The sequence below is a fragment of the Ranitomeya imitator genome, chromosome 7 (assembly GCF_032444005.1).
Source record: "Ranitomeya imitator isolate aRanImi1 chromosome 7, aRanImi1.pri, whole genome shotgun sequence".
NCBI lineage: Eukaryota > Metazoa > Chordata > Amphibia > Anura > Dendrobatidae > Ranitomeya > Ranitomeya imitator.
The window spans coordinates 143,663,978-143,685,221 of NC_091288.1; positions in this window are offsets into that span (position 1 = coordinate 143,663,978).

Here is a 21,244-nt window from a genome sequence, read left to right on the forward strand (position 1 = left end):
CTGCGTTCACGGCTCCCCCATTCTTCTCCCCTGTGTGCATGGCTCCACATCCTTTTTCCCTGTGTGCATGGCTCCCCATCCTTTTTCCCTGCGTGCATGGCTCCACATCCTTTTTCCCTGCGTGCATGGCTCCACATCCTTTTTCCCTGCGTGCATGGCTCCCCATCCTTTTTCCCTGCGTGCATGGCTCCACATCCTTTTTCCCTGCGTGCATGGCTCCCTATCCTTTTTCCCTGCGTGCATGGCTCCACATCCTTTTTCCCTGCGTGCATGGCTCCACATCCTTTTTCCCTGCGTGCATGGCTCCACATCCTTTTTCCCTGCGTGCATGGCTCCACATCCTTTTTCCCTGCGTGCATGGCTTCACATCCTTTTTCCCTGCGTGCATGGCTCCCCATCCTTTTTCCCTGCGTGCATGGCTCCACATCCTTTTTCCCTGCGTGCATGGCTCCACATCCTTTTTCCCTGCGTGCATGGCTCCACATCCTTTTTCCCTGCGTGCATGGCTCCACATCCTTTTTCCCTGCGTGCATGGCTCCACATCCTTTTTCCCTGCGTGCATGGCTCCACATCCTTTTTCCCTGCGTGCATGGCTCCACATCCTTTTTCCCTGCGTGCATGGCTCCACATCCTTTTTCCCTGCGTGCATGGCTCCCCATCCTTTTTCCCTGCTTGCATGGCTCCACATCCTTTTTCCCTGCGTGCATGGCTCCACATCCTTTTTCCCTGCGTGCATGGCTCCACATCCTTTTTCCCTGCGTGCATGGCTCCACATCCTTTTTCCCTGCGTGCATGGTTCCACATCCTTTTTCCCTGCGTGCATGGCTCCCCATCCTTTTTCCCTGCGTGCATGGCTCCCCATCCTTTTTCCCTGCGTGCATGGCTCCACATCCTTTTTCCCTGCGTGCATGGCTCCACATCCTTTTTCCCTGCGTGCATGGCTCCACATCCTTTTTCCCTGCGTGCATGGCTCCCCATCCTTTTTCCCTGCGTGCATGGCTCCACATCCTTTTTCCCTGCGTGCATGGCTCCACATCCTTTTTCCCTGCGTGCATGGCTCCACATCCTTTTTCCCTGCGTGCATGGCTCCACATCCTTTTTCCCTGCGTGCATGGCTCCACATCCTTTTTCCCTGCATGCATGGCTCCACATCCTTTTTCCCTGCGTGCATGGCTCCACATCCTTTTTCCCTGCGTGCATGGCTCCACATCCTTTTTCCCTGCGTGCATGGCTCCACATCCTTTTTCCCTGCGTGCATGGCTCCCCATCCTTTTTCCCTGCGTGCATGGCTCCACATCCTTTTTCCCTGCGTGCATGGCTCCCCATCCTTTTTCCCTGCGTGCATGGCTCCCCATCCTTTTTCCCTGTCATACTTACCTCTCACCGCGCAGCACAGAACAGAACTTCCTTCCTGGCATCTCTTCTGCAGCGTCTTCCTTCCTGTCTTCAGCGGTCACATGATAGCGCTAATTAAGGTCATGAATATGCGCATATTCATGACCTTAAATTAGCGGTACCATGTGACCGCTGAAGACAGGACGCGCTGCCGGCGCTGGGACGCAGTTGCAGCCACCGCTGGAGGAAGGTGAGTATTACGTCTTCAGGGAGGGCGGCGGGAGGGAGGAGGGGGGGCGGGCACTTGACCCCGGAGTTTTAGAAAAAAAAAAAAAAAACTAGCAGCGCAAATTCACTTACTATAGAGTCTGCCGCCCTCTCTTCTGCCGCCTGATAGTCAAATCGCCTAATGGTAGCAGCGTCCCTGGCCGCCCTGCAGGGGCCCCCCAGAGCCTCCGGGCCCCGGTGCAGCTGCACCGGTTGAACCGGCGGTATGTCCGCCCATGTTGGAGAGGTTTGTGTATGTACAGCAGACGTGTGTGTATGTAGGAAAGCTGTGTGTAGCTGAACTGTATGTATGTAGCAGAGCTTTATGCATGCATATAAGAGCTTAGTGTGCATCTACTGTGCATGCAGCAGTGATGTGCTTATATGTATACTGCAGAAAATGCACATACAGTACATTGCCTGCTGTAAAGTTATATATGTAGAACCAAAAACACATGGGCTACTTGCATAGTGAACAAGTCTGTAGAAACCACCACCAAAGAACTTGAAGACACAAAAACGCACAGAGAGGTAAAAAATACTCTGTTGTAAAAAAGTCACAGTAAATAAGCAAGTGCTAGTCAAAAAATGAAAAAAACACAGGATATTTAGTTAATACTTTTTTTGCAAAAAAATGTATATTAAGCTGCTCCACCAATCGCCAAGGTGTACCCATAATAGAGCAGTCCTATCTAATGTATATAATCCCTATCTGATGTATTTAAAAACCTGATCATCTGTATAGTACCTGAATAAGCAGGGTTCAGAGAGAAGATATCCATTTGGACTTGCTGGATGGAACAACTTCAGTGCAAATTGTTTTCATTTTTTGACTAGCACTTGCTTATTTACTGTGACTTCTTTACAACAGAGTATTTTTGACCTCGCTGTGCTCTTTTTGTGTCTTCATGTTTCTTGGTGGTGTGAACAGGTTTCTACAGACTTGTTCCCTGTGCAAGTAGCCCATGTGTTTTTGGTTCTATAATGTATTCTGTGGGGTGGCTGAATTATACTCTGGGGTGGCATCATTGTACTATATGTGGGCTGCATTATACTGTATCGAGGACTATGGGAAATACATTATACTATATGAAGAACTATGGGGTGCATTATACTATGGGAAGTGAATTGTACTATACTATACTATATGGAGGAATTGCAGTGTATTTTAATATATGGAGGTCTATGAGGAGTGTATTATACTATATGGAGGACTATGTGGAGTGTATTATACTGTATGGAGGACTGAGGAGTGTATTATACTATGTGGAGGACTGAGGAGTGTATTATAATATATGGAGGACTGAGGAGTGTATTATACTATATGGAGGACTGAGGTGCACATTATAATATATGGAGGACTATGGGGTGTATTATACTAAACAAGCAAAATGCTGCCTATTCATCGAGTGATTGGATTGTTCATGTGGGAACAGAAATCCTTGTTCTCAGCAGCACATCGCCGGTGTAAACTGTAGTTGTGCTGCTGATAGTATGATACTGTATGGGGACAGATTGATCTAATTGTGATTGTTCTGTTCCCTTCTTTCTTTCTCAGTTGGTGTAAAGAGGCCGGGAAACAAGCGAACGACCACTATTGACGATCACACTCGATTAGTGGCCTGAGATCAGCGCATGTAAATACAGCAGATATGCTTTGTAGGGAGACCAGACAAGGATGATGACAGTTGTAGTTAGCACCCGGCGCCTGGGAATAGCGCTAACTCTACTGCTTTTCCCAGCCACCAGAGCATTTAATTCTGGTATGTGTAATGATTTTTAGGGTTGATGTCAGCTGCGTAATGTCAGCTGCTATCAATCCCTGGTGTAAGTAATGGAGAGGTGTCTATCAGACACCCCCACTTCTAGCCCAGACCTGACGAGACCCAGCGACTCTGAAGAGCGGTGATGGCAGTAACAATACTGCTCTTCACAGTCGCCGAGCTCAGCGCAAGACCCGGAATATCTGAAGAGCGGTGACGTTACTGATGTTACCGCTCTTCAGAGTCACCGGGTCTTGTGCTGCGCAGCGGAACCGAAAGTGGCTGTAGGCAAAGTTTATGGATCATCAGAATGAGGTTCCAAAGCCTTTGGTCGTCTCAATCCCTTCATTATCTACGAGATCCAGTTATGTAGGTAAAGTAGCGGCTTTTCTTGGTACTGCAACTAAAAGCAATAAATAGGACCGAGCTGTAATGCTGGATACAACTATGATTATATGTTATCTAGTCGTGTTCCACTCCCCTCACTTCTTGTAACCTACAAGTGTACAAAGATATTATACAGTCATTATGTGACAAGTGGGCCTGTGTAACTTCAAATGCCAGGGCTGAATTTTAGTCCCAGTCCGGCCCTGTCTACAGCAGGTCTCAGCTTGGTGGTCGGTGATATGTAGATTGCAGTATCAATGAGTTACCCAAGGAGGGTAAACACCCGGCCTATTTACATGAAGGAAACAACAATAAAAAATAATATTTTATATATCTCTATGTATTCATATTTCCTTCCCAGCACATACAACACTTGCAGAGCAATTGCATCCCACATAGCACTAAAAATATCCCAGATGCTGCATAGCATCCTAAAAGGTTAGTAACCATATATCGCTGCAAGGAAACAAAATGCCCTAAAAATGTGTGCTTAATCCCTTGATAAGGAAGAGGACAAGTACATCTAATCCGATAAATAGGGCAATAAAGATGAGAACGAGTGAGTGAAGCAGGTTCCCTAATATAGTAGAAAAGAAAATCTCCATATACTTTACCTCCAAAGTTGCCGTAATAGAGAGAAAGGTGCCGATGTGTAACCCTCCGTGCCCTGACGCGCGTTTCGCCCACTAGCTTCTTCCGGGGGCGAAACAAACAAAACAATAATATATATAGACCAAGGGATCCCAGCATGATAACAGCATAGAAAAGGAGTACTTATGTTTCAGATGACATGAAAACCTCTATGCGTTTCTCCATTCCGGATCATCAGGAGGCTGGATAATATGATGCTGAAATGAGGAAAATGTGTGCCTATTTGTCGCAAGCTAGACAAATGGTCCGTGTGGTGTCCGAGTTTTTCTTGCACCCATAGGCTTTCATTGGCGAGTCTCGGACGATATACGCGTACAATCACAGCATGCTGCGATTTTACACGCACGTCGAATACGCCTGAGAAAAAATATGATGATGTGAACTGCCCCATAGATTAACACTGGTCCAAGTGCTATGTGATATTTTCTTGCACAACACTCATCCATATTCTCCGCTAATGTGACCCTGGCCTAATAGATCTATCTGCATAGAAAATAGAATTGCAGGTGAAGGGGGGGCCATGACCGGTGCTGTGGGCCGGTTTAGACTTCTCTTCACCCTGAAACACCTCTTCAAACAGGAACCTGACCTATCTATGTTGTGTTGGGGGATTCTTTCTGTACTCACTTGTCTTTCAAGAGACCTTGTAGGTGGGAAAACTTGCAAAATCATCAGTGCATCAAATACTTATTTTCCCCCCTGTACATAACTGATATATCTAATTATTGTATAGGTATAATTGCAGATAATTGTCTCCTTTTTGAATTTTTTTCCCCATGTGATTCTGTTTTCATACTTGGGTGCGTCCCCTTCCCTCTTTTTGTATTCTCACCACCCACCATCTTGATAATCAATAACGTAATTTTTGTAATAACATGAGTTATCGACTGTTTAGTAGACTTTTCTTCTTTAGTAGGCTCTTTGTGGATTGTCAGACTTGTACAGCAGGCAATCATTGTCAGTATATTTGCATAACTGAAATATTTGCATATAATTATAACCATATACTTCTAAATGGACATGTAGCATTGTCCTATGTTCTGTATATGTTACATAAAATACTTTGAAAAGTCAAAAATTTTTACGCAAGAAGTGAGAAGAGCGGGTCATGACAACATCTGCTTGGCTAATACATGGACAACCGCAGCATGCCATTTTTGCCTGTCTTGAGGTTTTTTAAGTCTTAGCATAGCTACATGTGTACAAGATCAGAACCACCATCAGCACACGAGTGCAATGCTAGAACCACTGTCAGTACATGACTGCAGCACCAGAACCACCGTCAGTACATGAATGCAGTATCACAAAAGCCATCAGTACAGGAATGCAGAATCAGAAACACTATCAGTAAATGATTGCAGTGCCAGAATCACATTACATGTATACAGCACCAAGCTTACTACAGCAATCAATTGTAATCTCAGGTCAGCCCCATATATACTAGTGGATCGCCCCCAGTAGGGCAGTGGGGTACTCGGTACCGGGTCCTTTGGTTCTGAAGGGGGGATGTCACGGTGGCTGACCTGGTCTGTGGCCCTCGGGACATCCATTGTAAAAGGGGGAAAGGTCTTTAAAGCGGAAGTGTTCGTAACGCCACCTGTGGAATTCGGTCAGGATGACCGACACTGCTTAGGGGTCCGCTGGGGTGATGTTATGGCAGCTAGATGTCCCCAGGGCTTCTCAGTGTGTGGATGATGGATGGTGGATGATGTGAGGCGCAGTGAATAACGAGGACACTAGGTTGCAGTCTCTTTACCTTTACTGAAGGCTTCAGCATCCACAGTCCAGAGCACCAGATCACAGGGTAGGCAGAGTCCAGCCGGTCTGAAGGCAAATCCAGAGTCCCCCTTATCCAGGTGGAAATCAGTAGCCTTCCTCTAGCGCCTGAGTGTTGTAGTCCCTCCCTGCTGAGCTTCTCGGTGAGGTCCTCACAACTGATGTTGGTGTTCTAGATGTTATTTCTCTTTCTCTCTGTCCCCCTGATGGTAAGGATAGGACAAACCCGTATGACTGATGGCCTGAGGCTTTTTACAGGGACTCTAGCACGCCCCAGCCCCCACAAGTTGCCACCGTGCCTTCTGGGTATGGGTCGGGCAACTAATATGGAACTAGCTGTCCTGCCAGTCTCTGAAGCAAGGCTTGGAGACGATTGCTCCCTCGGTGTTCTGGCTACCGGCTTCTGCGCCTCAAAAGGAGGCAGCCTTTTACAGGGCAGAACTCCTTCTGGTTTCCTCTCCTTTCGCTATGACTTTGTTTCTCACCCTCAGCAACGCAATTCCCTTCGTGTCCTTTCTTAGGATGCTGCCGCACATGGGGCAGGCGCAGCTCCGTAACCTTCTAGCTAGGCCTCTGACAGGATCCCACCCCTGTCAGGGACCTCTGTCTGCAGCTGTTTGATGTTCCTCCTTTCCCCTGTCTGCCTGACAGGTGCTGCCTGGGTGAAGCCCAGTCAGCTTCTGCCTGGGTCGATGCCCAGTCGCCTTCTGACTAACTTCCTATCCAAGCCACCAGTTTTACCTAATTGTGAGGAGTGCCCTACTAAATAGGAGCATAGCTCCCCCTGGTGGACTGGAGTGTGAAGTGTGTTGTGTGGTTTGTGATACCTGGTAAAGTGATCTCCTTTATTGCCTTCAGATGTAACATCACTCCCCCTGGTGGAAGAATGACATTACTGCAACGACCAGGACCCTGGGGCGCTGCACTCCATCAAACCCCCCCCATCCCCCCGTTAAATCCAGTACTCCCAGACTGGGAGAAGAAAACAACAATACATTAGCAAAAGACATGCAAATTTTTGAAATGCTATAAAATAAGTTAATTTAAACCATGCTTCCCTTTATGGGAGGTGAGAACACTTGAACGTTACAAACAATAACATATTTACATTGTGCGTACGACTTTTTAAGGCAAGTAGAAACAGTTATGAACTAGCTATGAAACACAGTTACTCATACAGGTATACTAACTACTAAGTGCAGGTACCCTCTAAGGGTATACTATCGTTAAACCTTAAAGTGCAAATCAACAGTTTCTTTATTCCTCTACGCATGCAGGACTATCTATCAACCCCCACGGGCTCACTGCATTTTCTTCAGTTTATTCACAAGAACATCAAACGTCAGATTCAAGTTAATTCTCAGTTCTTTCCTTCAACTAGGAGCTATAGACTCTCACACCTGTTCAGCTATTCTCCTTACGTACCAGCTCCGCCTAGCTGATGTTCCATGACAAGCTCCATTTATTTTATTCAACAACGCATTATCAAACTTTCTGGCTACATACTATCAACTATGTAAACATTATTACTATCTAACTACTCAATATTTTCAAACATTATCACTCTTAAGCAAAGTGCAACAAATAAACATTCCCTTTAAGGGCAAACTCAAGTCTCTTCTGAGGTAGTGCAAACAATCAGATCATCAATATTCAAGTCTACTGAAAGGTGACGTGATGCGAGGGACCCGTGACGAACCCCCGAACGTTGGTCTTGGGTGGGCTACAAGACGTGTAATCCTGACCCAGAATTCTGCCACACCAACGGGTTTTTCTTCAGGTCTGCAAAGCAAACTTATTTTTACAGCACGATTAACAGCAGTTTCTGTTAAGAGGCAGTCTCTGTAAAAGCCTCCTTTTGTAAAACCAGTAGGAAGCACCTTTTAGAAGGTGCAAACTATGTACAGTGGACAGTTTGTGATCGTGCACAGTTCATGATTCTGCAGTTCGTGGAAACAATAAGAAACCTTGTGCAAAACATAGGATCCCTTTTAGTAGGGGACCCCTTTAAAAGTTAACCCTGGACGGGTTTTAAGGCAGGAAAAAGGAAAGCGTTTTTAAAAACTATTTACATTCTGTCGGTTTTTCGAGGTTTATTCCAGTTCTGGAGGTAGCAGTGGTGGAGGTAGCCCAGTCGGGTACTGGTGGCTACCAGGTACTACATAGGGGGCTCCCTCACTCCAGATGGGGATCTGAGTACCCACAGTGTTCCGTTTAGGGGTAGCCAAAGCACAGGCCACCTCGGGAGTTAGCTCTGTAGCCACAACAGTGGTAGTAGTTGTGATGCTGCATGTGGTGGTCCTAATAACAGTACATGCTGGAGTAATGGTGGTGGTAGTGGTGGTCGCAGTGGCCCTTACACACGGGGACGCGGTGGTTGCAGGAACCGGCACAGCTGGAGCTCTGGCATGGCATGTCACAATGTCTCTTTTCTTGTGCACATCCAGGGCAAACCAGCCTTTCTCACCGAAATGTCTGGTGTAAGTGACAGTGTCTCCTGGGTATAAGTCTCTGTCAGGGTGTCCCTCCCAGAGGTGCGATTCCACATCCTTGCAGTTGACAAATACCTCAGCGTATAGTCCTGGCTCTTTAATAAAGCCCCGACCTCCTCAGAGTTTGAAAGCTACGACCGTGCCCTGCTTACGCGGGGCCTGGTTAATGGTACGGTCCTTGCGGGCCTGGGCTTTGACTGCTAGGTCACGCTTATCAAAAGCCTGGCGTTGGGTCTGATGTCTCTCCTCCTCTTCTTCCCACTTGTGGGCAAGCTGGGCCTGGTAGTCCTCCCAACTCTAAACCTCCACAGTCTCTCCTTTCCGTTTCGCTTCCCCGGGGAACCCCATAAAATCCAGTCCGGGATTCACCCAGCGGTATACAGTCCGCTCTGCATAGACTTCACCCTTCCGGGTGGTGGGCGCGATTGGGGCCGGCATAATCCGCTCCATCCCCGTGGCCCAGTCCCAAGGTTCGAGACGCTGCAGGCGGTGGGTAATGTGAGGAGGTGGCGCTGCTACGGGGCCTACTAGTAGCTCTTCTGTCACCGGGGCAGGGTCAGTGTGCTTATCTGCCGCAGCGGTGTCCCCGATGTCGGCCGGTTCTGCTGACGGCGGCGTCTGCGGTGATTCTGGCAGCGGCTCCTGTAGCGGTGTCAGTGGCGGTAGATCCTCCGCAGGGGTCGTCTGGTACAGGGCCTTGGTCTTCACCCGCAGCTGTAGAAGCTGTTCAATCAGTTTGTCCACTCCAATCTGCAGGGAATCAGCATCAGCGGTGGAGGCATGGTTGCTGTGTCCCTCCGGGTAGCTGGGGGAGTCCTCTGCTCCGACCCCACGCTCTGGCTCCGGGCGGCTGGCTCCTTCCTCGTTCTTTTCCCGCTCTCTCCTCCGTGGGCGGTTCCTGTTTCTTTGTCTTCGCCCGCCATTGAGGATCAGGAGGCCGATCTTGGCTGCTGACGGACACGTCCTCAAGGTACAGAGGTATTTGGACTGGTCGGCCATTATCTTTCGCGCTTTTCAGTTCGTTCATGCCCACAACGACACACCCTTTGCCTTCTTCTGCACTCCTCGTGGCACGGTAATGGCGGCGGTTTTGGCGGGAAATGGCAATGCACAGTTCTTTAGCACAAAACAGTTCAAACACAATTCTGGCACAGTTCTTAGGTGCACATGACCCGATTTTCAGGCTTAAGTAGATCCTGTTCATGACGCCAAGATGGATCGCCCTCAGTAGGGCAGTGGGGTACGCGGTGCCGGGTCCTTCGGTTCTGAAGGGGTGATGTCACGGTGGCTGACCCGGTCTGTGGCCCTCGGGACATCCTTTGTAAAAGGGGGAAAGGTCTTTAAAGGGGAAGTGTTCGTGACGCCACCTGTGCAATTCGGTCAGGGTGACCGACGCTGCTTAGGGGTCCGCTGGGGTGATGTTATGGCAGCTAGATGGTATACCTTCCCACAGGTGAAGTATGTCCCCAGGGCTTCCCAGTGTGTGGATGATGTGAGGCGCAGTGAATAACGAGGACGCAAGGTTGCAGTCTCTTTACCTTTACTGAGGGCTTCAGCGTCCACAGTCCAGAGCACCAGATCACAGGGTAGGCAGAGTCCAGCCGGTCTGAAGGCAAATCCAGAGTCCCCCTTATCCAGGTGGAAATCAGTAGGCTTCCTCTAGTGCCTGAGTGTTATAGTCCCTCCCTGCTGAGCTTCTCTCTGAGGTCCTCACAACTGATGTGGGTGTTCTAGATATGATTTATCTTTCTCTCTGTCCCCCTGATGGTAAGGATAGGACAAACCCGTATGACTGATGGCCTGAGGCTTTTTACAGGGACTCTAGTATGCCCCAGCCCCCACAAGTTGCCACCGTGCCCCCTGGGTATGGGTCGGGCAACTAATATGGAACTAGCTGTCCTGCCAGTCTCTGAAGCAAGGCTTGGAGACGATTGCTCCCTCTGTTCTGGCTACCGGCTTCTGCGCCTCAGAAGGAGGCGGCCTTTTACAGGGCAGAACTCCTTCTGGTTTCCTCTCCTTTTGCTATGACTTCGTTTCTCACTCTCAGCAATGCAATTCCCTTCGTGTCCTTTCTTAGGATTCTGCCGCACGTGGGGCAGGCGCAGCTCCGTAACATAGTTACATAGTTACATAGTTATTAAGGTTGAAGGAAGACTATATGTCCATCTAGTTCAACCCATAGCCTAACCTAACATGCCCTAACATGTTGATCCAGAGGAAGGCAAAAAAAACCCATGTGCAAAGAGTAAGCTCCACATTGGGGAAAAAAATTCCTTCCCGACTCCACATACGGCAATCAGACTAGTTCCCTGGATCAACGCCCTATCAAGGAATCTAGTGTATATACCCTGTAAGATTATACTTTTCCAGACAGGTATCCAGTCCCCTCTTAAATTTAAGTAATGAATCACTCATTACAACATCACATGGCAGAGAGTTCCATAGTCTCACTGCTCTTACGGTAAAGAATCCGTGTCTGTTATGATGCTTAAACCTTTTTTCCTCCAACCGCAGAGGATGCCCCCTTGTCCCTGTTTCAGGTCTATGATTAAAAAGATCATCAGAAAGGTCTTTGTACTGTCCCCTCATATATTTATACATTAAAATGAGATCACCCCTTAGGCTTCGTTTTTCCAAACTAAATAGCCCCAAGTGTAATAACCTATCTTGGTATTGCAGACCCCCCAGTCCTCTAATAACCTTGGTCGCTCTTCTCTGCACCCGCTCCAGTTCAGCTATGTCTTTCTTATACACCGGAGACCAGAACTGTGCACAGTATTCTAAGTGTGGTCGAACTAGTGACTTGTATAGAGGTAAAATTATGTTCTCCTCATGAGCATCTATGCCTCTTTTAATGCATCCCATTATTTTATTTGCCTTTGTAGCAGCTGCCTGACACTGGCCACTGAATTTAAGTTTGTCATCCACCCATACACCCAGGTCTTTTTCATTGACGGTTTTGCCCAGAGTTTTAGAATTAAGCACATAATTATACATCTTATTACTTCTACCCAAGTGCATGACCTTACATTTATCCCCATTAAAGCTCATTTGCCATTTATCAGCCCAAGCTTCTAGTTTACATAAATCATCCTGTAATATAAAATTGTCCTCCTCTGTATTGATTACCCTGCAGAGTTTAGTGTCATCTGCAAATATTGAAATTCTACTCTGAATGCCCCCTACAAGGTCATTAATAAATATGTTAAAAAGAAGAGGGCCCAATACTGACCCCTGTGGTACCCCACTGCTAACCGCTACCCAGTCCGAGTGTGCTCCATTAATAACCACCCTTTGTTTCCTATCCCTGAGCCAGCTCTCAACCCACTTGCACATATTTTCCCCTATCCCCATTATTCTCATTTTATGTATCAACCTTTTGTGTGGCACCGTATCAAAAGCTTTTGAAAAGTCCATATACACTACATCCACTGGGTTCCCTTGGTCCAATCCGGAACTTACCTCTTCATAGAAACTGATCAAATTAGTCTGACATGAACGGTCCCTAGTAAACCCGTGCTGATACTGGGTCATGAGGTTATTCCTCTTCAGATACTCCAGTATAGCGTCCCTTAGAATGCCCTCCAGGATTTTACCCACAGTAGAGGTTAAGCTTACTGGCCTATAGTTTCCGAGTTCAGTTTTTGTTCCCTTTTTGAATATTGGCACCACATTTGCTATACGCCAGTCCTGTGGCACAGACCCTGTTATTATGGAGTCTTTAAAGATTAAAAATAATGGTCTATCAATGACTGTACTTAATTCCTGCAGTACTCGAGGGTGTATCCCATCCGGGCCCGGAGATTTGTCAATTTTAGTGATTTTTAGACGCCGCTGCACTTCCTGCTGGGTTAAGCAGGTGACATTTAATTGGGAATTTTTATCACTAGACATTTTGTCTGCCATGGGATTTTCTTGTGTAAATACTGATGAAAAAAAGTCATTTAGCATATTGGCTTTTTCCTCATCCTCATCCACCATCTCACCCAGACTATTTTTAAGGGGGCCAACACTATCATTTTTTAGTTTCTTACTATTTATGTAGTTAAAGAATATTTTAGGATTATTTTTACTCTCTCTGGCAATGAGTCTCTCTGTCTCAATCTTTGCTGCCTTGATTTGCTTTTTACAGAATTTATTTAATTTTCTGTATTTATTTAATGCCTCCTCACTACCTACTTCCTTTAATTCTCTAAATGCTTTCTTTTTGTCCCTTATTGCGCCCCTTACAGCTCTATTTAGCCATATTGGTTTCCTCCTATTTCTAATATGTTTATTCCCATACGGTATATACTGTGCACAGGTCCTATCCAGGATGCTAATAAACGTCTCCCATTTTCTCTGTGTATTTTTGTGTCTCAGGATATCGTCCCAGTTAATTGCACCAAGATCCTCTCTCATCCGTTGGAAATTTGCCCTCCTGAAGTTTAGTGTCCTTGTAACCCCTCTACTACACATCTTTTTAAAGGATACATGAAAACTTATTATTTTGTGATCGCTATTTCCCAAGTAACCCCCAACCCTTATATTTGATATGCGGTCTGGCCTGTTGGTTAATATTAGGTCTAGCAGTGCCCCCCTTCTTGTTGGGTCCTGAACCAGTTGTGAAAGGTAATTGTCTCTCATAATTGTCAAAAACCGATTACCTTTGCTGGAACTGCAGGTTTCTGTTCCCCAATCTATTTCAGGGTAGTTGAAGTCCCCCATAATAATGACTTCTCCTTGAGTCGCAGCTTCATCTATTTGCTTTACGAGGATATTCTCCATTGCTTCCATTATTTTTGGAGATTTATAACAAACCCCTATCAGTAATTTATTATTTTTTCCCCCTCCCCTTATCTCCACCCACAGGGATTCTACATTTTCATTAAATTCACCTATATTATCGCGCAGGATGGGTTTTAAGGATGATTTTACATATAGACACACCCCTCCCCCTCGCTTATCTGTACGGTCATTTCTGAACAGGCTATAGCCCTGCAAGTTAACAGCCCAGTCATGGCTCTCATCCAGCCACGTTTCAGATATCCCCACCATGTCATAATTATGCTCCAACAACATTAGTTCTAATTCGTCCATTTTGTTGGCGAGGCTTCTGGCATTAGTATACATGCACTTTATGTTCCTCTCTGTACTTCTATTTCTTAAATTATTAACTGTTCTGACCCCACCCCCCATGCCACCGCCACCCCCAACTTCCTTATTTGTGCCCAGGACTCTGTCTGCACTATCTTCCCCTCCTATAAAATGAATACCCTCCCCCCCAATTCCTAGTTTAAACACTCCTCCAACCTTCTAGCCATTCTCTCCCCCAGCACAGCTGCACCCTCCCCATTGAGGTGCAGCCCGTCCCTAGCGTAGAGCCTGTAGCCAACTGAGAAGTCGGCCCAGTTCTGCAGGAACCCAAACCCCTCTTTCCTACACCAATTCTTGAGCCACTTATTAACCTCCCTAATCTCCCGTTGCCTCTCTGTAACCTTCTAGCTAGGCCTCTGACAGGATCCCAGCCCTGTCAGGGACCTCTCTGTCTGCAGCTGTTTGATGTTCCTCCTTTCCCCTGTCTGCCTGACAGGTGCTGCCTGGGTGAAGCCCAGTCAGCTTCTGCCTGGGTCAATGCCCAGTCGCCTTCTGACTAACTTCCTATCCAAGCCACCAGTTTTACCTAATTGTGAGGAGTGCCCTACTAAATAGGAGCATAGCTCCCCCTGGTGGACTGGAGTGTGAAGTGTGTTGTGTGGTTTGTGATACCTGGTAAAGTGATCTCCTTTATTGCCTTCAGATGTAACATCACTTCCCCTGGTGGAGGAATGACATTACTGCAACGACCAGGACCCTGGGGCGCTGCAATAGTATTGCGTGAACCTACATTTCCCAGTATGTCTTTAACAATGGTATGGAGATACTGGGAGTTGTCACCCAGCATCATCAGACTGCGGACCATACAGGAACTACAGTTCTGATTATACACAGTCAGTATCACAAATTAACATTTAGATTCAGGTACCTTATAGTTGTCATCTTCTCTGATCATAGTCGTTCCCATTCTTTATGTTTCCATGTTGTACATACGTCATGATACAATTTCATGCCCATAGCTCATCTTTCCAGATTCTCTCTTCTCTGTATTCAGTAGCACGTCCTAACAAAGTGCCTTTAAAAATAAAACTATTTCCCATGTTGTGACCCTGAAAAAATAATTGACCCCCCCACTGTGCTTCCTGCACAATATATGTCACCCACACTACCCCTCTCCATAATGTCTCCCTGTTGGCCTAATGCATATTGATCTGTATGTATTGCAACAACTATTGTTTGTTTAATATGATGTGATTTATATATCTGCATGCATATTGTTCACATGTCAACAAAGTTAAAAAAAAAAGGAGTCCTCATTTACAGACAGGATGTTCCTCCTCCCCCTTCCCTGTGAGCACATTTCTTGTGTGTAGCTGAAGCAGACGGACTCACAGCAGATCTCTCTCTCTCAGAAACCAGATTGATCCTGTTCTCATGTTTTAAGCTGGATATTCTTAATTCTTAATAAATGAACATTCTCTGTTGCTCGTTGTGGACATCACGCTGATTAACCCGCTGCTAACAGGTTATGGGCCCAGGAGTCAAAACAATCCCAAACCTCCAGAGCACAGAGATAGAAAGACAACAGCAAACTGAGAAGAAGTAAAATGGCCACCAGCAGCAACTCCACAAAGTTTACAGTGCCAAGCCTGAATAACCAGAACTACCAATCCTGGAAATTCAAGTTGAAGATGCCGTTGATAAGAGAAGGTACGTGGAAATACACTCAGGACCCTAAGCCTGACCCAGTACCACAGGAATGGCTAGAAATGGATCAGAAAGCACAGAGCACCATATCACTCAGTATAGAGGATGATCAGATTGTGCATGTGTGTAAGTGTGAGGCCAGCGTCACACTCAGCGTATGCAAATACAGTCCGTATATTACGGCCATAATACGCTGAAAAGTCCCGAAAATAGTGGTCCGTAGCTCCTCCGTAGGCAGGGTGTGTCACCGTTTTTTGCGCATGGCATCCTCCGTATGTAATCCGTATGGCAGCCGTACTGCGTGTTTTTATCGCAGGCTTGCCAAACCGACATACGCCTATACAAGGGATCCATGTGTTAAAAAAAAATAAAAACATATATACTGTCTATATACAGTTAGGGCCAGAAATATTTGGACAGTGACACAATTTTCGCGAGTTGGGCTCTGCATGCCACCACATTGGATTTGAAATGAAACCTCTACAACAGAATTCAAGTGCAGATTGTAACGTTTAATTTGAAGGGTTGAACAAAAATATCTGATAGAAAATGTAGGAATTGTACACATTTCTTTACAAACACTCCACATTTTAGGAGGTCAAAAGTAATTGGACAAATAAACATAACCCAAACAAAATATTTTTATTTTCAATATTTTGTTGCAAATCCTTTGGAGGCAATCACTGCCTTAAGTCTGGAACCCATGGACATCACCAAACGCTGGGTTTCCTCCTTAATGCTTTGCCAGGCCTTTACAGCCGCAGCCTTCAGGTCTTGCTTGTTTGTGGGTCTTTCCGTCTTAAGTCTGGATTTGAGCAAGTGAAATGCATGCTCAATTGGGTTTAGATCTGGAGATTGACTTGGCCATTGCAGAATGTTCCACTTTTTGGCACTCATGAACTCCTGGGTAGCTTTGGCTGTGTGCTTGGGGTCATTGTCCATCTGTACTATGAAGCGCCGTCCAATCAACTTTGCAGCATTTGGCTGAATCTGGGCTGAAAGTATATCCCGGTACACTTCAGAATTCATCCGGCTACTCTTGTCTGCTCTTATGTCATCAATAAACACAAGTGACGCAGTGCCATTGAAAGCCATGCATGCCCATGCCATCACGTTGCCTCCACCATGTTTTACAGAGGATGTGGTGTGCCTTGGATCATGTGCCGTTCCCTTTCTTCTCCAAACTTTTTTCTTCCCATCATTCTGGTACAGGTTGATCTTTGTCTCATCTGTCCATAGAATACTTTTCCAGAACTGAGCTGGCTTCTTGAGGTGTTTTTCTGCAAATTTAACTCTGGCCTGTCTATTTTTGGTATTGATGAATGGTTTGCATCTAGATGTGAACCCTTTGTATTTACTGTCATGGAGTCTTCTCTTTATTGTTGACTTAGAGACAGATACACCTACTTCACTGAGAGTGTTCTGGACTTCAGTTGATGTTGTGAACGGGTTCTTCTTCACCAAATTAAGTATGCGGCGATCATCCACCACTGTTGTCATCCGTGGACGCCCAGGCCTTTTTGAGTTCCCAAGCTCACCAGTCAATTCCTTTTTTCTCAGAATGTACCCAACTGTTGATTTTGCTACTCCAAGCATGTCTGCTATCTTTCTGATGGATTTTTTCTTTTTTTTCAGCCTCAGGATGTTCTGCTTCACCTCAATTGAGAGTTCCTTTGACCGCATGTTGTCTGCTCACAGCAACAGCTTCCAAATGCAAAACCACACACCTGGAATCCACCCCTGACCTTTTAACTACTTCATTGATTACAGGTTAACGAGGGAGACGCCTTCAGAGTTAATTGCAGCCCTTAGAGTCCATTGTCCAATTACTTTTGGTCCCTTGAAAAAGAGGACGCTATGCATTACAGAGCTATGATTCCCAAACCCTTTCTCCGATTTGGATGTGGAAACTATCATATTGCAGCTGGGAGTGTGCACTTTCAGCCCATATTATATATATAATTGTATTTCTGAACATGTTTTTGTAAACAGCTAAAATAACAAAACTTGTGTCACTGTCCAAATATTTCTGACCCTAACTGTATATATATATATGTCAATAGACACATATATATATATATATATATTATTCCTTCATACAGCGCGAGATAGCAAAAAGCCGGTAATTCAATTACCGGCTTTTGCTTTCTCCTTCCTAAACCCGACATGATATGAGACCTGGTTTACATACAGTAAACCATCTCATATCACCATTTTTTTTGCATAATCCACACTACTAATGTTAGTAGTGTGTATCTGCAAAATTTGGCCGTTCTAGCTCTTAAAATAAAGGGTTAAATGGCAGAAAAAATTGGCGTGGGCTCCCGCGCAATTTTCTCCGCCAGAGTAGTAAAGCCAGTGACTGAGGGCAGATATTAATAGCCTGGAGAGGGTCCACGGTTATTGGCCCCCCCTGACTAAAAATACCTGCCCCCAGCCACCCCAGAAAAGGCACATCTGGAAGATGCGCCTATTCTGGCACTTGGCCACTCTCTTCCCATTCCCGTGTAGCGGTGGGATATGGGGTAATGAAGGGTTAATGCCACCTTGCTATTGTAAGGTGACATTAAGCCTAATTAATAATGGAGAGGCGTCAATTATGACACCTATCCATTATTAATCCAATTGAATGAAAGGGTTAAAAAAACACACACACATTATTAAAAATTATTTTAATGAAATAAAAACAAAGGTTATTGTAATATTTTATTTAATGCCCAATCCAATCACTGAAGACCCTCGTTCTGTAAAAGAAAAAACATAATAAACCAACAATATACTTACCTTCCGCAGATCTGTAAAGTCCAACGATGTAAATCCTTCTGAAGGGGTTAAAACATTTTGCAGCAAGGAGTTCCGCTAATGCAGGCTGCTCCTTGCTGCAAAACCCCGGGGAATGAAGCTAAATATAGGTCAATGATCTATATTTAGCTTCATTTGCGGTGAGGCGCCCTCTGCTGGCTGTTCATAGATCGTGGGAACTTTCCTAGAAAGCCTGGGAGCTCTCTAGGTAAGTTCCCACGATCTATGAACAGCCAGCAGAGGGTGCCTCACCGCAAATGTAGCTAAATATAGATCATTGACCTATATTTAGCTTCATTCCCCGGGGTTTTGCAGCAAGGAGCAGCCTGCATTAGCGGAACTCCTTGCTGCAAAATGTTTTAACCCCTTCAGAAGGATTTACATCGTTGGACTTTACAGATCTGCGGAAGGTAAGTATATTGTTGGGTTATTATGTTTTTTCTTTTACAGAACGAGGGTCTTCAGTGATTGGATTGGGCGTTAAATAAAATATTACAACAACCTTTGTTTTTATTTCATTAAAATAATTTTTAATAATGTGTGTGTGTTTTTTTTTAACCCTTTCATTCAATTGGATTAATAATGGATAGGTGTCATAATTCACGCCTCTCCATTATTAATTAGGCTTAATGTCACCTTACAATAGCAAGGTGGCATTAACCCTTCATTACCCCCTATCCCACCGCTACACGGGAATGGGAAGAGAGTGGCCAAGTGCCAGAATAGGCGCATCTTCCAGATGTGCCTTTTCTGGGGTGGCTGGGGGCAGGTGTTTTTAGCCAGGGGGGCCAATAACCGTGGACCCTCTCCAGGCTATTAATATCTGCCCTCAGTCACTGGCTTTACTACACTGGCGGAGAAAATTGCGCGGGAGCCCACGCCAATTTTTTCCGCCATTTAACCCTTTATTTTAAGAGCTAGAACGGCCAAATTTTGCAGATACACACTACTAACATTATTAGTGTGGATTATGCAAAAAATGGTGATATGAGATGGTTTACTGTATGTAAACCATGTCTCAAATCATGTCGGGTTTAGGAAGGAGAAAGAAAAAGCCGGTAATTGAATTACCGGCTTTCAAGCTGTATTGCGCTGGAATAAATATTAATATATATACATATATGTGTCTCACTGACATATATATATATATATATATATATATATATATACCTATTCTATGTGTACACATTTATTCTACCTATTGGACTGGAAGCTGTCAGTGTGATTTTACTGTACACCGCACTGAATTACTGGCTTTTCTCTCTAACACCGCTGCGTATTTCTCGCAAGTCACACTGCTTGTCCGTGTGTAATCCGTATTTTTCACGCTTCCATAGACTTTCATTGGCGTATTTCTTGCACAGTACGGTGACAAACGCAGCATGCTGCGATTTTCTACAGCCGTAGAAAGCCGTATAATACTGATCAGTAAAATACGGCAGATAGGAGCAGGGGCATAGAGAATAATTGTGCCGTATTTTTTGCGAGTTTTACGGACGTAGTTTCTGCGCTCTTACGTCCGTAAAACTCGCAAGTGTGACGCCGGCCTCAATCTGCAAAGGAAATGTGGGAGCAGTTGCAGAAAGTACATGAGAGAATAAATTTAAGTAATAAACTCTATCTAATGAGAAAGCTGTATCAGTCTAAGCTACACAATGACCAGGACATGCAGGACTACATTAGAAATATTCTGGAGACCGTAGAGCGCCTGCGGGGCATTGGGGAAGATATGAAGGACTTCCATGTAGCAGCACTATTACTTAGTGGTCTCCCAGAAAGCTATGACACTCTGGTAACTGCACTAGATGCACGCCCAGATGATGAGCTGACATTGGAATACGTCAGAGGAAAGCTTGTAGATGAATATAAGAGAAAGGCAGAAAATGTGAGCAGCAAGATATGTAACAAGGAAACTGCTTTACAAACACATGATGTGCCCACCAGCAGAAACCACCCTAAAGAGACACGTGAATGTTTTGTATGCAAGAAGCCAGGTCATTTAAAAGCTGAATGCAGAGTCTGGAAAGCTAAAATGAGTCAGCTGAAAAAGCAAAACAGCCAACAGAGAGTTAAGAGTGCTGTATCTGGAAACAATGATTTGGCAAATACTGAAGCTGCATTCACATCAGTCAATGCATTTAAATGAAAGCATGCGTGGTGTATAGATTCTGGTGCAACCAGTCACATGACCAATGACAGAGACTTCTTTACTAAGCTTAACCAAAATAAGTCAGAGAAAGTGATAATGGCAAACGGTCAGTGCATGAACTCAGAAGGCATAGGAGACGGTTATATTGATTGTAACATCTCTGCAACACAAAGTAGAAGGATCCATGTAAAGGATGTACTATATGTGCCTAGTCTTGAAAGTAATCTATTATCTGTGAAAAAGCTCACAAAACAAGGTAATGAAGTTACATTTAAGGAAGATAGCTGCATCATCTCAAAGGAGGGTCACACATTAGCAAAAGGAAAAATCAGAGATGAACTGTATCAGTTGAAATGTAAAGAGTGTGTATGCACAGCTAAGCAAGAACTGCACAAGAACTGTATTCATGTATGGCACAGGCGGCTTGCACATAGAGACCCAGAAGCAATAAGAAAGTTATTTCAAGAACAATTAGCTGATAATATTACAATTGATTCATGTAATGAGACAATGAGGTGTTCCAGCTGTATCAAAGGGAAAATGCCCAGAAAGGCCTTTCCTAAGAAAAGTACTACAAGAACAGGACAACCACTAGATTTAGTACACACGGATATCTGTGGTCCAATGCGTACTCAGACCCCTGGAAAGAAGAGATATTTTCTTACATTTATTGATGACAATTCAAGATATACAGTTGTCTATTTACTTCACAGCAAAAATGAAGTTCCAGAGAAACTTGGAATATATCTAGCTGAAGTACACAACAAGTTTGGAAGAATGCCAAAAACTTTACATGCAGATAATGGAACTGAGTATACAAGTAATGAAACAGAGCATTT